The following is a 20,164-nucleotide window of genomic DNA, read 5'->3' as shown; positions in this document are numbered from 1 at the left end:
TCTACACTTCAGATTTCTATTGTGTTGAACTTGCTGCTTTTTTTCATATTGAAAAGATGACATTGCCCCAAGAGCCAAAAATAAATGGGAACCGAAAAGAAAAAAAAAAAAAAGAAAGTGCTAGATAAATAAACCCATGACTAATATGTAAGATACAGAACTGGGATTTATTTAATCCAGATGGAAGACTGAACATGGAGTTCAATTTTCTAAAGTATCTGATTACTCTGTATGACTGAGGATTTTTATATAAAAACTATGGAGTTAGCAACAAACCCCATTCTCAGCACCCTCTTATCTCAGAGGTAAATGATGTACATTAGAGGCATCTTTACTACATACTTTACATACATTCTTTTTGTATGTTCTTATGTACTTACTGCACTCCTATTTTATGTCATTTTGCCACCGAGAGATGTAGGTATTCATCAAAGTTAAGTACGAGAAAGATGAGCAAATAGCCTAAGAACTTTACCTCTTTCCCAGTAAGGCACAAGGATAAGACAGCATGAATGTTTTTAGGACTTCCACCTTTCTGTGCGTTTGCTGCAAACTCTCACAAATCCACTTAGAGCTGTCCTCTCTGTGATGGAGCAAGTAGCTGCGTATTAGGACTATGACCATCAACTCATATTAAAGCAACTTAGGTCAGGCATTAGTAAGTGTATGAAGCACCTACTGGTCAGCACAGTCCTGGGGGACAGGGAACACTCCAAACAATGTTTAACAGTTGCTGTTCTCAGGGACAGCTTCGCAGCACATGCTGGCTAGCCCCTGGTGACATTCAGAATGGGGGTGGCCCCTGGTGTAGTGGAAAGAGCCGGGACCAGGCAGGAGTCCCTGGGTGTGGCCCCACTTCTGCATGACCAGCTATGGGAGCTCTATGTATTATTTGTGTGGGCCTCCTCTGTAAAACCAGGAGGTGACTAATTGATCCTGAAGGTCTCTCTGATCTTAAACATTCCAATCTTTGGAAATGCACTTCCCAGTGGCTCTGGAAAAGAAGCATAGTCTCTTTAAGAAATGAGTTCTGAAGAGTTAAAACCCTGTGCAGGTGCAATAAAGATGTGTTAGTGTTGGTAACTCCACTAAACCAATTATGTGCTTTTTCCAGTTACCGGTAAGTTGGGGGAGGGGGAGGATTAGTAGGTGTGGTTGTCAAGGAAACCACCTGAGAAGCCCATCACAGGATGGATATACTCTATGGCTACAGTACAACGTGCTGGATAGTCATGATCTCTCTGACAGAGAGCAAAACCCACGGAGCACAAATGCCACAAAGGGCAGGATCCCTTCATCCCCCCATGCCCAGGACATTTTCTCAAATGGAAACAGACAAGGAATGACTAGGTGTGCGTGATAAAGCCACCCAGGGGCTCTCCCAGAATCAGCCAAGTGAAGTCACAAATTGCCCTACAAGTTGGAAATGAGGACTGGCGGTAGAAGAGAAATAGGAGACTTTAGGGAATTGATGCCTAACACATTCATGAATACAAAATAGCCAAGAAAGGAAAACAAGGGTTAGATCAAACAAAGTAATGTACGAACTGAACACTATAAAATGTAGGGATCACCCCAAACATTGCACTTTGTATCGAGAATTTCTTCCTTTGACTTCCAGACATGGCAACCCACTCCAGTATTCTTGCCTGAAGAACCTCATGGACAGAGAAGCCTGGTGGCTACAGTCCATGGGGTCGCAAAACAGGACACGACTTGGTGACTAAACAACAAAAGGGCCTTAGAGCTAGGGATGCAGCACTATTTTAAGTCTAAATGTGAGGCTGACCGTTGCATGTGCTTTAGTAGGACTGGAGAGTCTTTGTGTCTGTGGACCTGTCTTTTTGATAGGAAACCAGTGACCAAAACCAGTCGCCGTGGCCAGGCACAATAATAATCATTTGCATGAACCACAAGTCTCACTACAGGAGGTCCCGATCAGGAGACTGATATATTCTGCCAACCTCCCAGAAACCCTCATGCTGGAACCTATCTTGGCTGAGAGATGCCCGGGCCACTAGGAAGAACCCTGAGTCAGACCAAGTATGGGCACAGGCAAGATGACTGGTCAGAGTCAACCCAAAAACTAATCCCACCACCACCACCAAAAACCCGAGACAGTGCGCCATGTGCAGAGCAGTTCTCCTGGGTTCCCTTACCCTGCTGCTCTCCACCCCCTTGCCAATAAAGTCTTTTGTTTTGTCAGTAGCTGTGTCTCTTTGGACAATTCATTTTCAAGGGTTAGACGAGAGCCCACTCTCGGGCCCTGGAAGGGGTCTCCCTCTTTTGCATGTGCAGACATTGCACTGAGTTTAAGCAGCCTAACTCCTGGCCTCGAGGGCTGGGAGGCCCCTGCACAGTGAAAGAATCAGACCACGTCCAAGAATCCTTCGGGGAAGCAGACAGCAGGCTCATGGGAGCTAATAGGTCACACCTGCTGGGACCCATAGATGGAAGGAAGGGTAGAACCTCCTCGGCCCACTTGAGAGAAGACCCTACTTTCCAAATCCCCCTTTGCCCCCCAGCCTGCGCTGGACTCTGCCTGAAGTGGTGAGAAAAGATAACCTTTAACTTTCTTCTTTTCCAGACCACCCCTGACTCTATGCAGGCTTGGTAATACAGGAGTTAAAAAACTTGAATGCAGGTTTCCCTACTCTTGTGAATATGAAATCTCTGTGGAGGGGCACTCCTGGAAAGAGAAAAGAACTGGGCAATGTGAAACTTGTTTCACTAGACTAATAATTAAATGTTTACATTTACTTACCTTCTCGAAAAAAAGTTCTGTTCTAACTAGGCAGAGCTTAAGGACTATAGTGTGATGTTTGTTTATAGGACTGAAGAAGGAAGATGGCTGGATGAAGCTCTTCCAGTGGTTATACACACTACGCGGGGGACGAGAGGAATGGGAAAGCAGACCAGATACAAGCCAGATCCGCAACATACGTGTCCTTCCACATCTGGAAGACTAAGGTACAACTACTGTATAAAGTCTCATAATGACTTGCAAAGTGAACAGAAGAGTTGTAAGCATGTTAAGCTGAGGGAGGGCAGGAAAATAAAACTCAGGCAAGAGGCAGGGAAAATGAGTGTTGCCTGCTCACTGGCTTTCGCCTCTGGGAGCACAGCGGTTGGGAGGACACCACTGGTTTTGTATGTGCTGGGGAAGAGGGCACATCAGACTCTGTTGTTTTAGGATTTATTTTTATGTTTGGGTTTTAAGTCCATAAGAACATGGGTTAGACTTTACGGGTATCACCAGGGACTTCCCTGGTGGCTCAGACGGTAAAAAGTATCTGCCTACAATGCGGGAGACCTGGGTTTGATCCCTGGGTTGGGAACATCCCCTGGAGAAGGAAATAGCAGCCCTGGACTCCAGTATTGTTGCCTGGAAAATCCCATGGACAGAGGAGCCTGGCAGGCTGCAGTCCATGGGGTCGCAAAGAGTCGGACAAGACTAAGCGACTGCACTTTTCATTTTACAGGTATCACAAGGGTAAATATTCAATTGCAGCACTGACTCAGCCATGGGCAATAAAAATCACACCAGCCTATTTAAATAACTATTGTATTTCATTGATTTTATGATGCACTCAAATTTTTTTTTAATCTCTAGAAATCAGTATGCATCTTACAATCTATGAGATCATAGATTCAATGAAAGTATTTATGGAGCACTTATTACTGAACAAGAAACTACATTAGATAGCTGTAAAATACACATGGCCTTTGTCCTCAAATATTTTCCAATGAAGTTGCATGACAGATCATAATGAAGTTTTAAAGATGCTAGAGCCACGGTTCCCAAACTGTGTGCCAAGGGACCCTGGGACAAAACAGCAAATGTTTAAGCTTTCAAGTGGACTACGGGATAGTCAACCTCTGGTTGTCTCCACAACCACCAGCTTATTGTGGGTCCACCGGTGGTCTAGGATAGATTGTACTAGCTTCCTTTTGGTGACTCCATATCTTTGCAAAGCTGAGTTACTGGCTGTTGTGATTAAAAGCAAGTGCGGGGTGAAAATGAATGTGAATGAGAATGGAGTGTTCAATCTGATTCCAAGGTGGGAGAAATCATGTCGTGTCCAATAGGTGTACACACCCTGTTTCTAACTTATCCCTGGTTATTTAAGAATGGGATGCAATTGTTCTCCTAATTCATGTGTTATTATTTTTTCAAATGGCTACTAAATTGTTAGGACAGAAATACTTATTAAGTTGTTGAGACCGAACCACTTAATAAATGGAACGGAAGGCTTTTCTTCTGGGTTCTGTGAAAAAAAAAAAAAATGGCCGAGACCCTAAATTCTCTGTGAGCTTATATAAGCTGAAACATATAATTAGGACTTGCTCAGGGTCTCCCTAAAGCAGGGAAAACAAGAAAGTTACATAAGTTATTTAAAATTTTTGAATTTATCTTTAAATTTAATACTTGCACACAACAGTAAAATAAAGTGAAAAGGTAAAGAAGTTTATCATTTTATTTCCACCATTGATTGCATTGAAAACTTTAAATAATATGTTTCAATCCCCATTACTGACTCCATCAACTTTAGGGCTTCCCTGACAGCTCAGTTGGTAAAGAAACGGCTGCAACGCAGGAGACTCCAGTTCGATTCCTGTGTTGGAAGATCTGCTTGAGAAGGGATAGGGTACCCATTCCAGTATTGCTGGGCTTCCCTTGTGGCTCAGCTGGTAAAGAATCCGCCTGCAATGTGGGAGACCTGGGTTTGATCCCTGGGTTGAAAGATCCCCTGGGGAAGGGAAAGGCTACCCACTCCAGTATTCTGGCCTGGAGAATTCCATGGACTGTATAGTCCATGGGGTCGCAAAGAGTTGAACACGACTGAGCAACTTTCACACACACAACTTTAGATACTGATTCCTGAGCCTTCGCCATGTAAAATGAGGATGTGCGGGCCCCAATCTTTCCTTGGTCCTCACCTCCCGACTTCACTTCCTTATTTCCACCTCTCTCTTCTGTATTTTCCACTATCCTGAATTACAACATGTGCCTAGGTGAAATTTTAAAAATAAATGCCCATGAATAGCATTTACATGAAGGCTTTGTAAACATCGTTCCCATCAGACCTGAGTGAGATGCTGGCATCCCACTTCCTTCTCTGTGGTCCAACGCTAGGACACTCCACACACACACCCAAGTTACTACGGGCATACCTCAGAGATATTGTAGGTGTAGCTCCAGAAAAACCCCAGAAAGTGAGCCACACGAATTTTTTGGCTTCCCAGCACATAAAAAAGTTATGTTTTCACGTCACTGTGGTCTATTAAGCATGCAATAGCAGTATGTCTTGGGCTTCCCTGTTGGCTCAGACAGTAAAAAATCATCTGCCTGCAATGTGGGAGACCTGGGTTCGATCCCTGGGTTGGGAAGATCCCCTGGAGGAAGGCATGGCAACCCACTCCAGGATTCTTGCCTGGAGAATCCCCACGGACAGAGGAGCCTGGCGGGCTACAGTCCACGGGGTCACAAAGAGTCGGACCCAACAGAGTGACCAAGCACACAGCACCAGCAGTATGTTTAAAAATATGTACATACCTTAATTAAAAAATAATTTACTGCTAAAAAGATGCCAAAAACAGCTACAACAGAAACATCCAAGGTCATTGATCACAAATCACTGTAACAAAAATAATAATCACGAAAACGTTGGAAATACTGTGAGAATTACCACAATGTGACAGACACATCAAGTTAGTCAATGGGTCGCCACAAAATTTCAATTTGTAAAAAACTGCAATATTTGTGAAGCACAATAAAATGAAGTATTTGTGTAATTACAGTTGATCCTTGTTATGTACAGTAGTCCTTTTTAAAAAAAAAAAAACAAAAAAAAACTTTATTTTATATTGAGTATAGCCAGTTAACAATGTTGATTGTTTCAGGTGGACAGCAAAGGGACTCAGCCATACATACACATGTACCCATCCTCCCCCAAACTCCCCTCCCATCCAGGCTGCCACATAACATTGAGCAGAGTTCCATGTGCTATAACGTGTTCTATACAGTAGGTAGGACACTGCATTAGTGAGTGGTGAACAACTGTTCTGGGGAAACAGGGTTGGGCTGCTGTGAGCCTGTGATCACAACATTTTCATCAACGGATCAATACACAGCCTTGTCTGATGTATGTTTCTGTTCAAAGACACCTTATGTAATATGAATTGTTGATTCACTAACACTGAACTCATGGCCAGCATCAATAACTCTTGCTTGAACAGAGCTTATCTAACACACATATTTTCTACATAAGGCACATCTCAGCCTCCATGCCCTTAGGAACACTAGACATCACTTGAAGACTACGCTTGGGGGTCATTTTGAACAGTGAGGTTACTAACAGAAAGCACAAAACTGAAAAACATGGCACTAAATAGACCACGATGAAGACTCATGTACAAGGCAGAAGATGAAACAAGAAGGCAGAGTGTGGCCTTGTTTGATCTCAGCTGGGAAGGTGTGCAGTGGATGGGGCAGCTTTTTCTGCTCTGTGCATGTCTTTGAATGACTGCAAAAGTGCCACAAGTATTGATTTTTGGCTTACCAATAAATTTCAGTGAGTGGGCAAGTTAGCATATATGGAATCCATGAACAATGAGGGTTGACTGTACTTATCTTTGCTCTTGTTGACAGAAGAGAAATGTGCCTTGGGAGTTCCCTGGTGGCCTAGTGGTTAGGACTCCGGGCTTTCGCTGCGATTGACTAGTGCTCTCATGCTCAGTCGTGTCTGACTCTTTGTGATCCTACGGACTGTGGCCCACCAGGCTCCTCTGTCCATGGGATTTTCCAGGCAAGAATACCAGAGTGGGTTGCCATTTCCTCCTCCAGGGGATCGTCCCGACCCAGGGATCGAACCTGCGTCCCCTGCATTGCAGATGGATTCTTTACCGCTGAGCCCTTGGGGAAGACTTCACTGCAGGGGGTTTGGGTTTGATCCCTGGTTGGGGCATCACCCAGCTTCTAGGTCACACTGTTGTTTGCAGGGGGCACTTTTCCCCCAGAGACATTGTTCCTGGAGCCCTCTGCCCTGGGCTCCAGTGTGGAGTGGTTGTTCTACCCAGTGGTCATCCTGGGGCTGTCTTCCCAGCTCATCCTGGATGCCATGACTTCCTCCTTATTGGCATTCCCCCTTGTTTTCCTTTTATCTGCCTCATATTGCTCTTCAGGGACAGTGCTGCGAGGTAAACTTTTTCTTACACAAATGAAATTGTCCTTATTGAGTGATCTTTGAATTATTATTTGGTGGAGTTTCTAGCATCAAAGTCATTTTGCTTCAACGTTTTGAAGCCATTGAGCCATCATTTTTGTTTCATTCAGTTTTACAGAGAAGTTTGGTAGACCCCAATCCCCCAAGCTTTTACATTTTCTCTGCGTGTTCTAAAATTTTACAAGGATGTGTCCAGGTGTCAGCACTTGATGATAAGCCTGTTCAATCTGAAAATTTTTCAAAACTCCTGGAATTTTTTCCTGTTATGTATTTGATTATTTCCCCCATCTCTTTTATTTCTTCCACTTCTCCCTTTACCTGTCTCTTAATGGGATGTCTGTAAACCAGGTCGTGGATCTCCCAGATTGCTCCCCCAAGTCTCAACCTTTTCCTTCTGATACTTAGGCTTTTAAATTTCTCTCCTCACTCCTTTTCTTCCCATGCAGGATCTTAGTTCCCTCTAGGGAATCGAACCCATGTCCCCTGCAGGAAGTGTGGAGTCCTAACCACTGGGCTGCTGGTCCCCATCTTTTTAATTTTGGTAATCATATTGCTAATTTCTGAGCATTCTTTTGTTCTTTGATTGTTCCTTTTTCATAGCATCTTGTTGTTGTTTTTTTTATGAATGCACCATGTCTTCCAATCTCCCTGAAACTAGCTGGGGTGTGTTTACATCATCTTCTTTCTCTAAATTATTTAATAATTTAGACTCAGTTCAGTTCAGTAGCTCAGTTGTGTCCGATTCTTTGCAACCCTATAGACTGTGCACGTCAGGCTTTCCTGTCCATCACCAACTCCTGCAGTTTACCCAAACTCATGCCCATTGAGTCGGTGATGCCATCCAACCATCTCATCCTCTGTCGTCCCCTTCTCCTGCCTTCAATCTTTCCCAGCATCACGGTCTTTTAAAACGGGTCAGCTCTTCGCATCAGGTGGCCAAAGTATTGAAGCTTTAGCTTCAGCATCGGTCCTTCCAAGAATATTCAGGACTGATCTCCTTTATGATGGACTGGTTGGATCTCCTTGCAGTCCAAGGGACTCTCAAGAGTCTTCTCCAACACCACAGTTCAAAGCATTGCTTCTTTGGCACTCAGCTTTCTTTATAGTCCAGCTCTCACATCCATACATGACCACTGGAAAAACCATAGCCTTGACTAGACGGACCTTTGTTGGCAAAGTAATGTCTCTACTTTTTAATATGCTGTCTAGGTTGGTCATAACTTTCCTTCCAAGGAGTAAGCGTCTTTTAATTTCATGGCTGCAGTCACCATCTGCAGTGATTTTGGAGCCCCCAAAATAAAGTCTGACACTGTTTCCATGTTTCCCCATCTATTTGCTATGAAGTGATGGGACTGGATGCCATGATCTTCATTTTCTGAATGTTGAGCTTTAAGCCAACTTTTTCACTCTCCTCTTTCACTTTCATCAAGAGACTCTTTAGTTCTTCTTCACTTTCTGCCCTAAAGGTGGTGTCATCTGACGTTTTTTGACTCAGTTGTCCCATTTATTTCACCTTTCTTTTTCATGTTGGCTTTCCTACCATGTCTGGTGATCTTTGGGCATGCATTCATATTAAAGAATGAAAGACATGGTTGCTTACTACAGGCAGACAGAAAAGCTTTCCACAGCTATTGTTTGGCAGGCACTGTTCCTGTTTGGGACCTCAGGGTACATGCATGGGGCATGCCAACTAGCAGGCATCATCTTAGGATGCCTGGTTAGGAACTGAGAGCCCTCAAATGCCAGAATGAGAGTTTTACTTGGTGGAGCCATACCCATCCTCCAGATTCTAGATCTGCTCTGCAATTGTTCAGTTTCTTTAGAGAAGAAACCTCAGATTGTCAGTTTGGAGGATAAATGCCAGGTTGACAGAAGCCCTACTAGGAGTAGGGGAGGGAGAGAGACCCATTCACCTAGCTGTTCTGGAGACAGACCTTCAATGACTTTCCATTTTTCATCCTGCCCAACTTCAGGGCAGCTCCCTCCTGTTTTTATTCTTAGCTGTGGCTCTTTCTGTGATGCCATCTACGTTTCTATGTGCTTTCAGTCACAGAAAGAAATTTGCTGAAATCTCCCTCCCATCTGCAGATGACCATCACCAGCCCCCACTGCTTGGTTGCGAAGGGCTTATTTTCTTTGTACGTCTTTTACCATTATTTCTGTGGGCTCCAGAGGAAAAGCTCATGTGCTCTAGGAAAGCTCAGGTGCTCAGAGTCCATCACTTAGGACCGGAAATCAAAATGTCATTTTAATTTAACATCTTAACAAACATCACTTGTGAATTAGCCTAGATATGAGTATACCAGTAAAGAGAAAAAGCTCAAGAGTTTTGTGATTAAGAATGGCATATTGAAAAATTCAGATTTACTTTCATCACCAGGTGAGTCAGTGGAAACTAATTGGTCCTGAGACAACTGAGGAATATAAAATTTCTTATCAAGACATTGTAGGAGACTCCGACTTCCCTAGCAGTCCAGTGGTTAAGACTTTATTTTCTGTCGCAAGGAGCTTGGGTTTGATCCCTGGTCAGGGAGCTCAGATCCCACATGCCTCTCGGCCAAAACCTCAAAACATAAAACAGAAGCAATACTGTAATAACTTCAGCGTGCTAAGTCACTTCAGTCACATTCGACTCTTTTGACCCCATGGATTGTAGTCCACCAGGCTCCTCTGTCCATGGGATGCTCCAGGCAAAAATACTGGAGTGGGTTGCCATGACCTCCTCTAGGGGATCTTCCTAACTCAGGGATTGAATCCGTGTCTCTTATGTCTCCTGCACAGGAAGGCAGGTTCTTTATCAGTAGGGCCACCTGGGAAGGCCAGTAAATTCAGTAAAGATTTTAAAAACTGTCCACATCAAAAAGAAAGATTGTATAAGACTCACTAGTAGAATTAGATTCAGTGTGTCTGTATTTGCATAATTGTAGCATATGGAATTCCTATAAACAATATTTAAAACTATACTGTAATCCCAGATGGGAGGAGTGGAAGGAAAGAAAACATCCTAAGCAAGCATTTGCCCTTATTGAATGAATTGCTCTTGGTGAGAAACAGCAAACTTTACTTAATACACTGACTGCCTTCATGAAAAGATAAAATAATCTGGTTTCTTTAGAACAATGTGTGTGCTGTGTGCTTATTCACTCAGATGTGTCCAACTCTTTGCAACCCTCTGTCCATGGGGATTCTCCAGGCAAGAATACTGGAGTGGGTTGTCATGCCCTTCTTCAGGGGATCTTCCCAACCCAGGGATCGAATTCAGGTCTCCCGCATTGCATTGCGATTCTTTACCAGCTGAGCTCCCAGAGAAGCTCTTTTTAGACCAGTATCTTTCTTAATTTAAATAAGTTCTTTCTCAAGCATAAATAGCTGATCGAGAGTAAACTAAGTTTCATGCCCCAACTTCTTGAAGTTTTTTATTACATACAAACTGATGAGGAACAAGACAAAGTAGCCAACTGGCAAGATGGCCTGTTAGCAGCCGCCAGCAATTCTGATTTAAAGGACCACTTTTTCTGCCTCTGAGCTTCAGCAAACCGTCTTTTAAAAACAGACAGCACTCAGCATTTGAGATTGGCAGCAGTGATTACAGGCGTGTGTCACAGGTGTGGTTTGATTGGGCTGATGAGCCACCTTGACGAAGGATCTAGACTATCAAGATAGTTTATTTCAAATACTCTTTTGAGGTCATTCCCTTCAGAAGTATATAAATCAAAATGCTTTTATACATACATTATTTTAAATCTAGAACTAAGAGGTCTTCTCGCTTTTGAATGATAGAAATAAATTTAAAAACAAACTTCTGTAACGTTTATAATCATGAAATTCATAGTGTCATCCCCTAATGGATTCGTTTTAAAACTGCTGAAATTTATTCAATTTATTCATCTTCAGTTCCCATGATATTTCCCTAATCTGTCGTACTGTGCTTCAGAATATTTTCTATTGTAAATATTTATGAAAAAACAAAGTAGATCCTGCAATAAGCATCTTTACTTTGTCATTTCAAAACTATCCTTTGGGAGAATAAAATGAGATGAAATAAAATTAGGTAGGACATAAGGGAATTCAATGTAAATACATTAACTGTATGTAGAAATATGTTTTTAAAGGGTAGAAAAAAAAATTCCAGTCTCATACCTGATAAAATTCTAACATATTTCAGTGTGTTACCGTAAGTACTGTATTAAAATAATAGTAGTTTATTAGTATTATTTTGTAGCTGTAAAAACCATTTTCAGTAGAGCTAGCTAAATCACTTGCTCTATTACACTTCCATTTATGAACTCCAAGGGCAAATCATTATTGCACAAGTAATACTTTCCAAACCATTTTCTTCCAAGGCCACCTTTAAGTGAATGAGAAGAGTCAATAATTTTATCGTCATATATGTTAAAGCGCATTAACAATTTATAATGTAAAGAGCTATATCAAATGCAATTTCATCAGGATGACACGGATCAAATTAACTAAATTAACCAACCACGAACGTTAGAACCAAGCATTAACCCAATTTATTTAAATTATACTATCGGATTACAAATCAGTCCCGTTTCAGAAAGCATTTCAAGTCATGTCCTGGAATAATCTGGCGGGAAAATCAACTGCCAGCACATTCTTTCTAATTCAGAGGCAGAAGATATGCGGCTGTCTGAGACATTTTAGAAGGGATGGAGAGCAGAGCGTGGGATGGAGCCGATGTGGAGTGGACTTAGGTTATCTGCTGCTACTGTAGTACATGGTGACTTTTCTTTTTAAGATTTTTTTCTGATGTGGACCATTTTTAAAGTAAAAATCTGTTACAACATTGTTTCTGGTTTTTTGGTCATGAGGCATGTGGGATCCTAGCCCCTTAACCAGGGATGGAACCGGCACCCCCTGCATTGGAAGGCAAAGTTTTAACCACTGGATCACCAGGAAGCCCCGAGTCTCATACAATCTCTGGATAAGAAAATTTATATTCCTCAATAATCTCTGGTGACTCTTAAAACATTTTGTATTCATTGCACCAGAGTTAAGGATTTTTTTTCTTCTTCTTTGTTATTAGCCTTCTGTTTCTTTCTAATGTAAATACATTTGGCCACCTATGGTATTAATTAGATGAGAAATGAGTATACATGAATGAATAAAAATACTTTGAATTCTCTTCGATTCTGAGTTAGTAGCACATCCCAGAAGAAAATGAACCAGTTTGCCTTCCTGAATCTATTTATTCACAGAAAACATAATAAAAGAAAACCCTTCACTGGGTCCAGCCTGGTTTTGTCTTTTTGCTCTTTTGAGAATTAACAAATCACAACAGTGGGCATGCTACCCTGTTTCCTTAAAATCGAGTAGTTTCAGATTAACAGTGAGGTGTATTGTTATAACAGTGACCTGTCCTCGCAGGGGACTAGCTTTGAACCCAGATGAGCTGCTCAGTGGGAGGGAAGGGGATGTAGCCTCCTTTGGTGGTGGGTGAGTGGACCAGTCCATCAGTGAGTGGGCTGCAGCCCCTTGTGCTGCCTGACCCACCAGGGGCTTCCAGATACATCCAATACTCTTGGGCCACTGAGGATACAGGTGGCGCCACTTGCGGGCTCTCACAGCTACAACAGACTGCATGTTGAGCAGAGGCAGCTGTCCTGGAGCCCCTCCTCCTCCACCCCTCCCTGTGCCTGCCTCTCCCCACCTTGTGTTCCTTATGGTCAGTCCTCAGGCAGTGGCTACCTTGTGGGCAACAGTGGCTGGGGGACTGTTGCTTCGGTTCTATGTTGGTGACAGGCAGTGTTGCTCCCTAGTCAAAGTGGTGAGTGTCCCCCATAGTCTGGGGCCCTGGCAGGTTGTATCACCTGCAACAGTAAGGAGATTGCCAGCCATACGGTGCCATTCTATCTGCGGGTGGAACAAGCTAGACCTCACAGTGTGCATTATGGCGGGGCAATGGAAGGATTCCAGGTCTGCATCGACCAGCTGTGGCCCTCGGGCAAATCAGTTAATTTTTCAGAACCTCTCTTTTGCTCAAACGAAAAACCTTTCAGAATATATATAACACAGAAAGAGGGGGAGTTATGTGGATTGGAATGGGGAAGGCCTGGGAAGCTTGGTGGCTTGGGCCCCACCCTTTGTCTTGGGCCTCCAAGGAACTCTGGGCCTGTGGTACTCCACTGGAGAACCATGGTGCTAGTGGACCTCTGAGGTCCTTTCTGACCTAAAAGTTGCTGCTACTCTAGGAAGGTGCTTAAAATGTCACTTCTTCTGACCCCCCACCCCCATCTGTCACTTTATTCCTAGAAATGGAACAATTGGTAGAATTAAATCATATGCTGGTGATCTTTCCTTTGAAGTCACTATTCCATCACCCATGATAACCACAGAAAAGAAAACGCAGACCTGAAAAACTTGACTGAGTTTTATGGCTTGTTTCTTTTCCACCCCAAGACAATGATCTATACTGTTTATTAAAGAATAGCCAGGGGTGAAAATCCAGTTTAGAAGCAGGGGGCAGTGCTTGAGTGGATGACCACCTTACTGAAATTCTGGAAGGCCGGTTGATTTGGAAGTTTAGTGCTCTGGTGGGGAACCCAGTGAATTATCGTCTGATCTAAAAGTTTATGTGGTATGAGCTACTGGAACTTACCTCTAGTCTACCACCACTATTTACTGTTATGGTTTTGTTGAGCAGTGAAGGCAGCAAAAATACAAGTTACACAGTTCTGTGTATGAACCATTACTGAGGCCAGACCAGTGAACACAGGGCCTGGGTTTTCCCAGAAAGTTTTATTTCATTCTGTTAGACTTTTATCCTGTTGTCATGGAAATAACCACATTTAGGCATCGGAACTGTAAGGACTACTTCTCATATCCAGAAATGATCTTCAAATCTTTGGTCAGACCATGTGTTGCAACTTTGACCTAAACTATACTATTGCTGTACTTAATTCTTGTGGCATCACAGAATCAGCTGAAATAAACATCCCTGTACGAGGCTGGTGGTCCTATGCCTGTTTCCATACACGTTCTGTCAAAGCATGGGAATTTTGACTTGAAATACTTACTCCATTCCAAGTTGAAATTGGCAATGCCAGTCAAATAAATCGGGCAAAGTATGATGGATGGTGAGATGGATAAATGAACAGTAAGGGCTTCAGAGAAACCACCAAATTTATCTTATTTAATACTTCATGACAAAGACAGTTTAAAGTACAGTGTGATGTGGTTCAATCTGATGCTCTTTATCTTTTATTGACACAGTCAGGTAAAATAGTGACATAAAGAAGAGTTTTAACAGAAAATTTGCATACAATAACGTTAAAAAAACTTTAAAACGAACATAATCTGAGAATCAGTGGAATGCTGGTGCCTCCTGTTCTCTCCGCGCACACAGGAGGATGTGGTTGGTGGAGTGAGACTGCCTGCGTGGGAGTCCTAAGTCCACCACCCACCAGTTGTGCCGTGAGCTTGGGCACATTTTAACCTCTCTTTTCTGCAAGATGGGTATAACAACAGTACCTGTCTTTAGGGCTGTTGTAAGAATGAAACTCATCGATACATATAAAATGCTTGGAACAGTTACCTGGCAGGCAGGAAGGCATTTAATAAACATTAGCTATTATGACTTATTTCCACAAAAGAAAGTTTCAGAGACTACTTTTATAGAATGCAGGCTAACATTTTAATTCAAAAGCGACTATTATTATAGTACAGTGCTGGATGTGTGTATAACATGAGGCTTAAAACTCAGCGATGTCTTTCTGCTTCTCTCATTGCTCTTAGGAGGCAATGTGAAGGGGTGGAAAGGAAACAATCCTGGGAGAACACCAAGAGCCACACGCTCTGTGGGAATGCTTTTGTTTCCCTCAAGGCCTGGCACCTGGGGCCCGTCTCGTTCTAATCTCATATTCCCATCTTCCATCTTCCTGGGAATTCACAAGCATCACAATGTTAGACCCATAAGATCTCACAACATCATAACCTAAAGCTGAAAAGGACCTGAGTGATTAGTCATTTAGACCCCCTCCCCAATTTTTGCCACAATAAAATGAGGGGTGGTGGTCACTGAACAACTTGTCCATGGCTACAGTCTGTGTGAGACCAGACCAAGTCCCCTCAGCCCCACTTCTGGAACCCTGATCTGGGGCTGTTTCTCATACCCTTTGTTGTATGTTTCATCCCCACTGGCACCTTGCATAGTATTTTGGGGTTCCTTTTGTAATATTTGGGGAGAGGGAATGGATCACCTTCTCAAACACTTTTCCCTCCAACCTACTTCCCAGTTCATATCTCATTGAGTATCCAGAGGAAAATCAATCCCCATCCTTGTTTGCACCACACTCCTTTCCATTTTTATTTATTTTTAAGTTTTTTTTTTTTTTTTTTGACGTGGGCCATTTTTAAAAAGTCTTTATTGAATTTGTTACAATTTTGCTTCTGTTTTATTTTGTTTTTGTTTTTTTGCCCTGAGGCATGTGGGATGTTAGCTCCCAGACCAGGGATCGAACCCACACCCCCTGCATTGGAAGGCGAAGTCTTAACCACTGGACCACCAGGGAAGTGCCCCCTACATTCCTTTTCAAAATGCCATTTTTCAATACCACTGTTAGGACTCATGTCCTCATTTTTTCCTTCTACATCTAACTTAAGGTATGCCTAGAATCATAGTCTATGGGGTCGCACAGAGTTGGACACGACTGAAGTGACTTAGCAGCAGCAGAATCATAGCGATGAAAGCAACTGTGACCTGTTCATTTAGTTCACTCCCCAGCCTGCACCTGGGCAGGCAGGACAGGCCAGGATTCAGCCTGTGAGGGAATGTACATCATCACGCAAAAGAAAGAGGAGGTGCCAGCTAGAGCCTGGCATCTACATTAGGTTTCCTTCTCCTGCCTGTTTCTTTTCCCTCTTTCTCTCCAATCCTGGTACATTCTCTGTGAAGCCTTGCCCAAGCCCTCCCTTCCAGCTTAGAATTCTTTTCTCCCTTTAAAAATTGTTGTAGCATTTTAATTATGGCTTTTATTACATATTATCAATCACTTTGAAATTAATTGTGTTTAGCTATCCAAGCAACATACAGATTAATCCAAGTTGTAAAATTTCAAATATTATAACAATGGTTACGGACGGGTATGATTAATATGACTAAATTCCTCCACAATCCCTTTAATTCTTGTCTCTCTTAGTGGGTGTCTTATTCTACACCTTTCCTATCCATTTATGTATGCATTTTTACTTATACAAATTCATGGTTTTATTTTGTTTTCATGAAAGTGGTACCATTCAATATATATTGTTTTGCAATTTGCTTTTTTCATTAATAATAAGTCTCAATGACCTTTCTGTCTCAGTATATATAGGTATACTTCATTCTTTTTAACCATTTCCTAATTTCCAAGAAGATGTAGAGTTTATTCAGCCATTCTCTACTGATGGCCATTAGGTTTTTTCAATTTCAAAATTACCAAAACTCTGCCATGTTAGGGAATAACATAATATGTGTACACGCTTGCCTGCTTCTCTACGATATATACTGAGAAATGGAATTGCTGGGTCATAGAATGTGCACATTATTAATGCTGCCAAACTGCCCTCCAAATAGGCTATATCAATTTACACACCTGTCAGCAGTATATAAAAGTACCCATTTTCCCATGAGTTTGCCAATCTTAATCTCCTTTCCCCTTCTTTTACCTTCATATATATTTTATTTCCTAGGTTTGGGGGTGTAAGCGCTCTGAAAGCAGGGTCTAGGATCTCCTCATATTTGGAATTCTTCCGCCATCCAGTGGGGTTTAATAACTGGTACTTCACAAATGCTTGTTGAATGCTCTCTAACCATAAGTTTTCTGTTCACCTCTGGTTAATATACACTTTTCAAGAGCATTTACCAAGATAGCATCTAACTTTGAGAATGAAAAAAATTCTAAGAAAGTTGGTTGTGGGTTTTTTTTGCACATACCTCCTCCCTGAACAAGTTATAGATATCTTTCATTTAAAGTTGTCTAAGACAGGATTCTCTCCCGCCTTGCTGGCAGGAAGCAGTGAAACAGACCTGGTTATCTCAGACAATAGCTAGCAGGGTGTCCCACCCGCTGGGAAACAGGAGACCAAAGGCGCCTCAAAACCCCCGGGAACTAGACAAGACAGAATAGTGAGGGAGCAGGGTCACAGTCTTTGGAACATTCTGGATCCAAGAAGGTAAATTCTTTTACAGGGTTTTGAAATAGAGGAAACCATTAATAATGTCCAAAGTATGGCAGTAAATGGATCTGGGTGAGGAGGAACTGTGACAGGGTAGGAAAAACCAGAGTGAGAACTGGGCTTATTTTTAAAGGAAATGTGGATACAGGAAATAAGGGTTTTAAAGGTGTGAATTACGTGATTCAAGAGAAACTTCCCTCCAAGCAGTGCCTATATTTATTTATATGATAATCTTGAGCTAAAGCAATTCTAAAAACCGACTAGTGAAGTTCCAAATCTTGGTGTTCTGACATTAATTTGAAAACAAGAAGAATTTTACAAAGGGGTAAGAGATAGCTTTCAGCCAAATGTGAACTCATTGAGAATTACATGTAACTTGGTTTGCGTTTCACAAAGGAACTGCTCCTAAATAAGAAACAACATACAGGAAGACACATGTTCGCTCTTAATAGTGTTTCTTTTTCTCTCACCTAATGAACCGTTTCAATAGCAACTGCGCAGCCCAGCGAGGGTACAATTGCATTTCGACACAAAAACAAATGAAAAAAATGAGGAAGTCGTTTGCTGTGCTGGACCGATTGGGGAATGGGCCCCTGAGGTCTCAGGGGGCTTAGACCTAGGCCAGGTTTTGAATTCCCCTGGGCTGGAGAAAGGCTAGAAAGGCTAATACTTTAGTTCATTAGCGCTGTTGGAAAACCCAAACTGCCATTAGCCTACCATCAGGGCTTCGGGGCTGTGGTCCCTGATACACCCCCTTAAAATACACAGGGACCCGCGCTGTGGTTTCTCAGCCTATCCTCGTCCCTTTCATCCCTTCGCCCACCCTGGGGCCATTGCCAATAAACCCGGCAGTGACCAGGCTTAATTCAAGTCCGCGGCGGCCGATTTCAGGCCAGGAATAATCAGGGTCTGGAAACGACTGGAACAGGAGGCGCGTTTGGGCCTTTAGAGGCTCAGTGCCCTGGCCGTTGTTGTGTGGAACAAAGAGGGCAGGAGCGGAGGGCGCCCCCAGGAGGAAAGGTGGGGAAGGACACCCGCGGGCGGAATTCTGGAGGCGGGCGAGGCTGAACTAGGGTGCTCCTGGAGAGCGGGCTGGGCGCCCGGGGAGGCAGGGCTGGTCCCCGCCCCGCGCGCGATTCGCTCCGCATCTGGCGCCCGGCGCAGCCCTTTCCTGAGTCGTAGACACTTTACTTTTATTCCTTTTCACCCTAATTATTATTATTATTTTCCCGCGCAAAGCGGGAACCTGGGACTGCCCAAGCGAGCGGCGGAGGGGCCGCCATTTCCCGGGGAAAGCGCAGCGCGCGCGTCGGCACCGGGCGCCCCGGAAAGGAAACCGGAGGGGAGTGCCCGGCCCCGAACCCTCCTCCGCACCGGCCCGGGGCTCGCAGCCGCCCGCGGCGCCCCGCTCACCGCGCGGCAGCCCCAGACCCTAGCCCCCAGGGCCCGCGTCCCCGGCCTGACCTTCTCTGGCGCGGCCCGCCCCCGGACCCCGGTCTCTTCCCTCCACCCGGCGCCTCCGCGCCCCTTCCATTGTCAGCCCGGAGCACCCGGCGCCCGACCTGGGCACCCTCGGAGGCCCCCAGAGCGGCCTTTCCCGGGCTCTCCCGGCCCCTGCGCAGACCACCGCCCCCGGACTAGCCCTCCTCTGCAGCCGGGCGCCTCCCTTCTCTCCCTCTGCGCCCCCAACTCCGCATCCCCAGGAGCCCTCCGCTCCCTCGGGTCCAGCTTCGCCCGGGGCCGGCGGCTGGACCCCGCATCCCTTCTCCTTCCTCCCTCCCTCGTCGCCCAAGATGCCCCCGGTTCCTCGCCGGCCCCAGGAATTTTACCGCTTCTTTAGCAACACCCCCCCCCCCCACCTTTATTTCCCGAGAAGGCAAGTTGGGCAGCTTGATTTATTAATTTTTCTTTTTCTTTTTTTTTTGCGGGAAGGATCGGCTCTCCGGGGAGCGCCCGCAGGGGCTGGGCAGCGGGGAGGGGCAGGGGGGTTTCTCCGGCCCCTGCACTGCCCCCGCGGCGCGTTTTGTTTCCAGACCCCGAAGCCCCCTGAACAATAATGCCACCGCCATGGCGGGCTCACCTGGTGCTGCGCCGCCTGCTCCGGGCGCCCGGTGCCCTCCGCGCGCCGCTTCCCGGGCGCAGGTTCGGCCGGCGCGGCGCCGGTGCCGGGCAGGACTCTTTGCCTTTCTTTGGGTTCTATCTGTGCGTGTCAATGGCGGCAAGCGGCAGTTCTCCGGGCCGCGGATAGTAGCGGGGGGAGGAGGAGGAGGGAGAAGGGATTGCTCCTTCTCCACATAACCACCTCTAGGAGGAGTCGCTCAGCCTCATCCCCCGCCAGCCCAGGCTCCGCGACGGGTCCGGGGCTTTCGGTGGGGCTTGATGAGCTATTGTCCTTCAGGAGCATTAATGATCAAACCGCGCGGTCTCCGCTTAGCTGGCGGATCCGCTGGATGCGCTGAGGGCTACTTGCTAAGATGAGGCTTCCCCCAGAGCTGGTGATTGAGGCGCTATGGTCTCGATCCAGAGTCTCCTGTTAGCGGGATCCACCTTTGGTGGAAGAAGGTGGCGTGGGCGTTCATCTGGTAGTCCTGGGGAAAGCCTTAGAAGGTGAAAGGGAAAAATGCCATTTTCCAATGTCTCGTGTCCTTAAAGAATAATAAATACATTAACGATTGTGTCCACCACTGGGACGATAGCGTTGGGTGGCCACAGCCACGAGAACTAAGACTTTATATCCATGCCTGCCTTTTAGCTTTTTATAA

General features: G+C 44.6%; 1 protein-coding gene across 2 annotated transcripts in view; it reads right to left on the bottom strand.

Annotated features, from left to right (window-relative positions):
* The window catches only part of LOC102408956 (core histone macro-H2A.2), a 56,592-nt gene extending 36,733 nt beyond the window's left edge, over positions 1-19,859 (bottom strand). Inside the window, exon 1 of one of the 2 annotated variants that reach the window (XM_044942210.2) lies at positions 19,483-19,859. The gene's annotated coding sequence lies outside the window, so the exon portion shown is untranslated. The remainder of the gene's footprint in view (positions 1-19,482) is intronic. The other variant, XM_006078084.4, reaches the window with a different exon arrangement.
* Between the last annotated feature and the right edge of the window lie 305 nt (positions 19,860-20,164).

Source organism: Bubalus bubalis, chromosome 4, assembly GCF_019923935.1.
Source record: "Bubalus bubalis isolate 160015118507 breed Murrah chromosome 4, NDDB_SH_1, whole genome shotgun sequence".
Lineage (NCBI taxonomy): Eukaryota > Metazoa > Chordata > Mammalia > Artiodactyla > Bovidae > Bubalus > Bubalus bubalis.
Note: the sequence above shows the minus strand (reverse complement) of the source record. Positions and strands in the feature narration are given on the sequence as shown.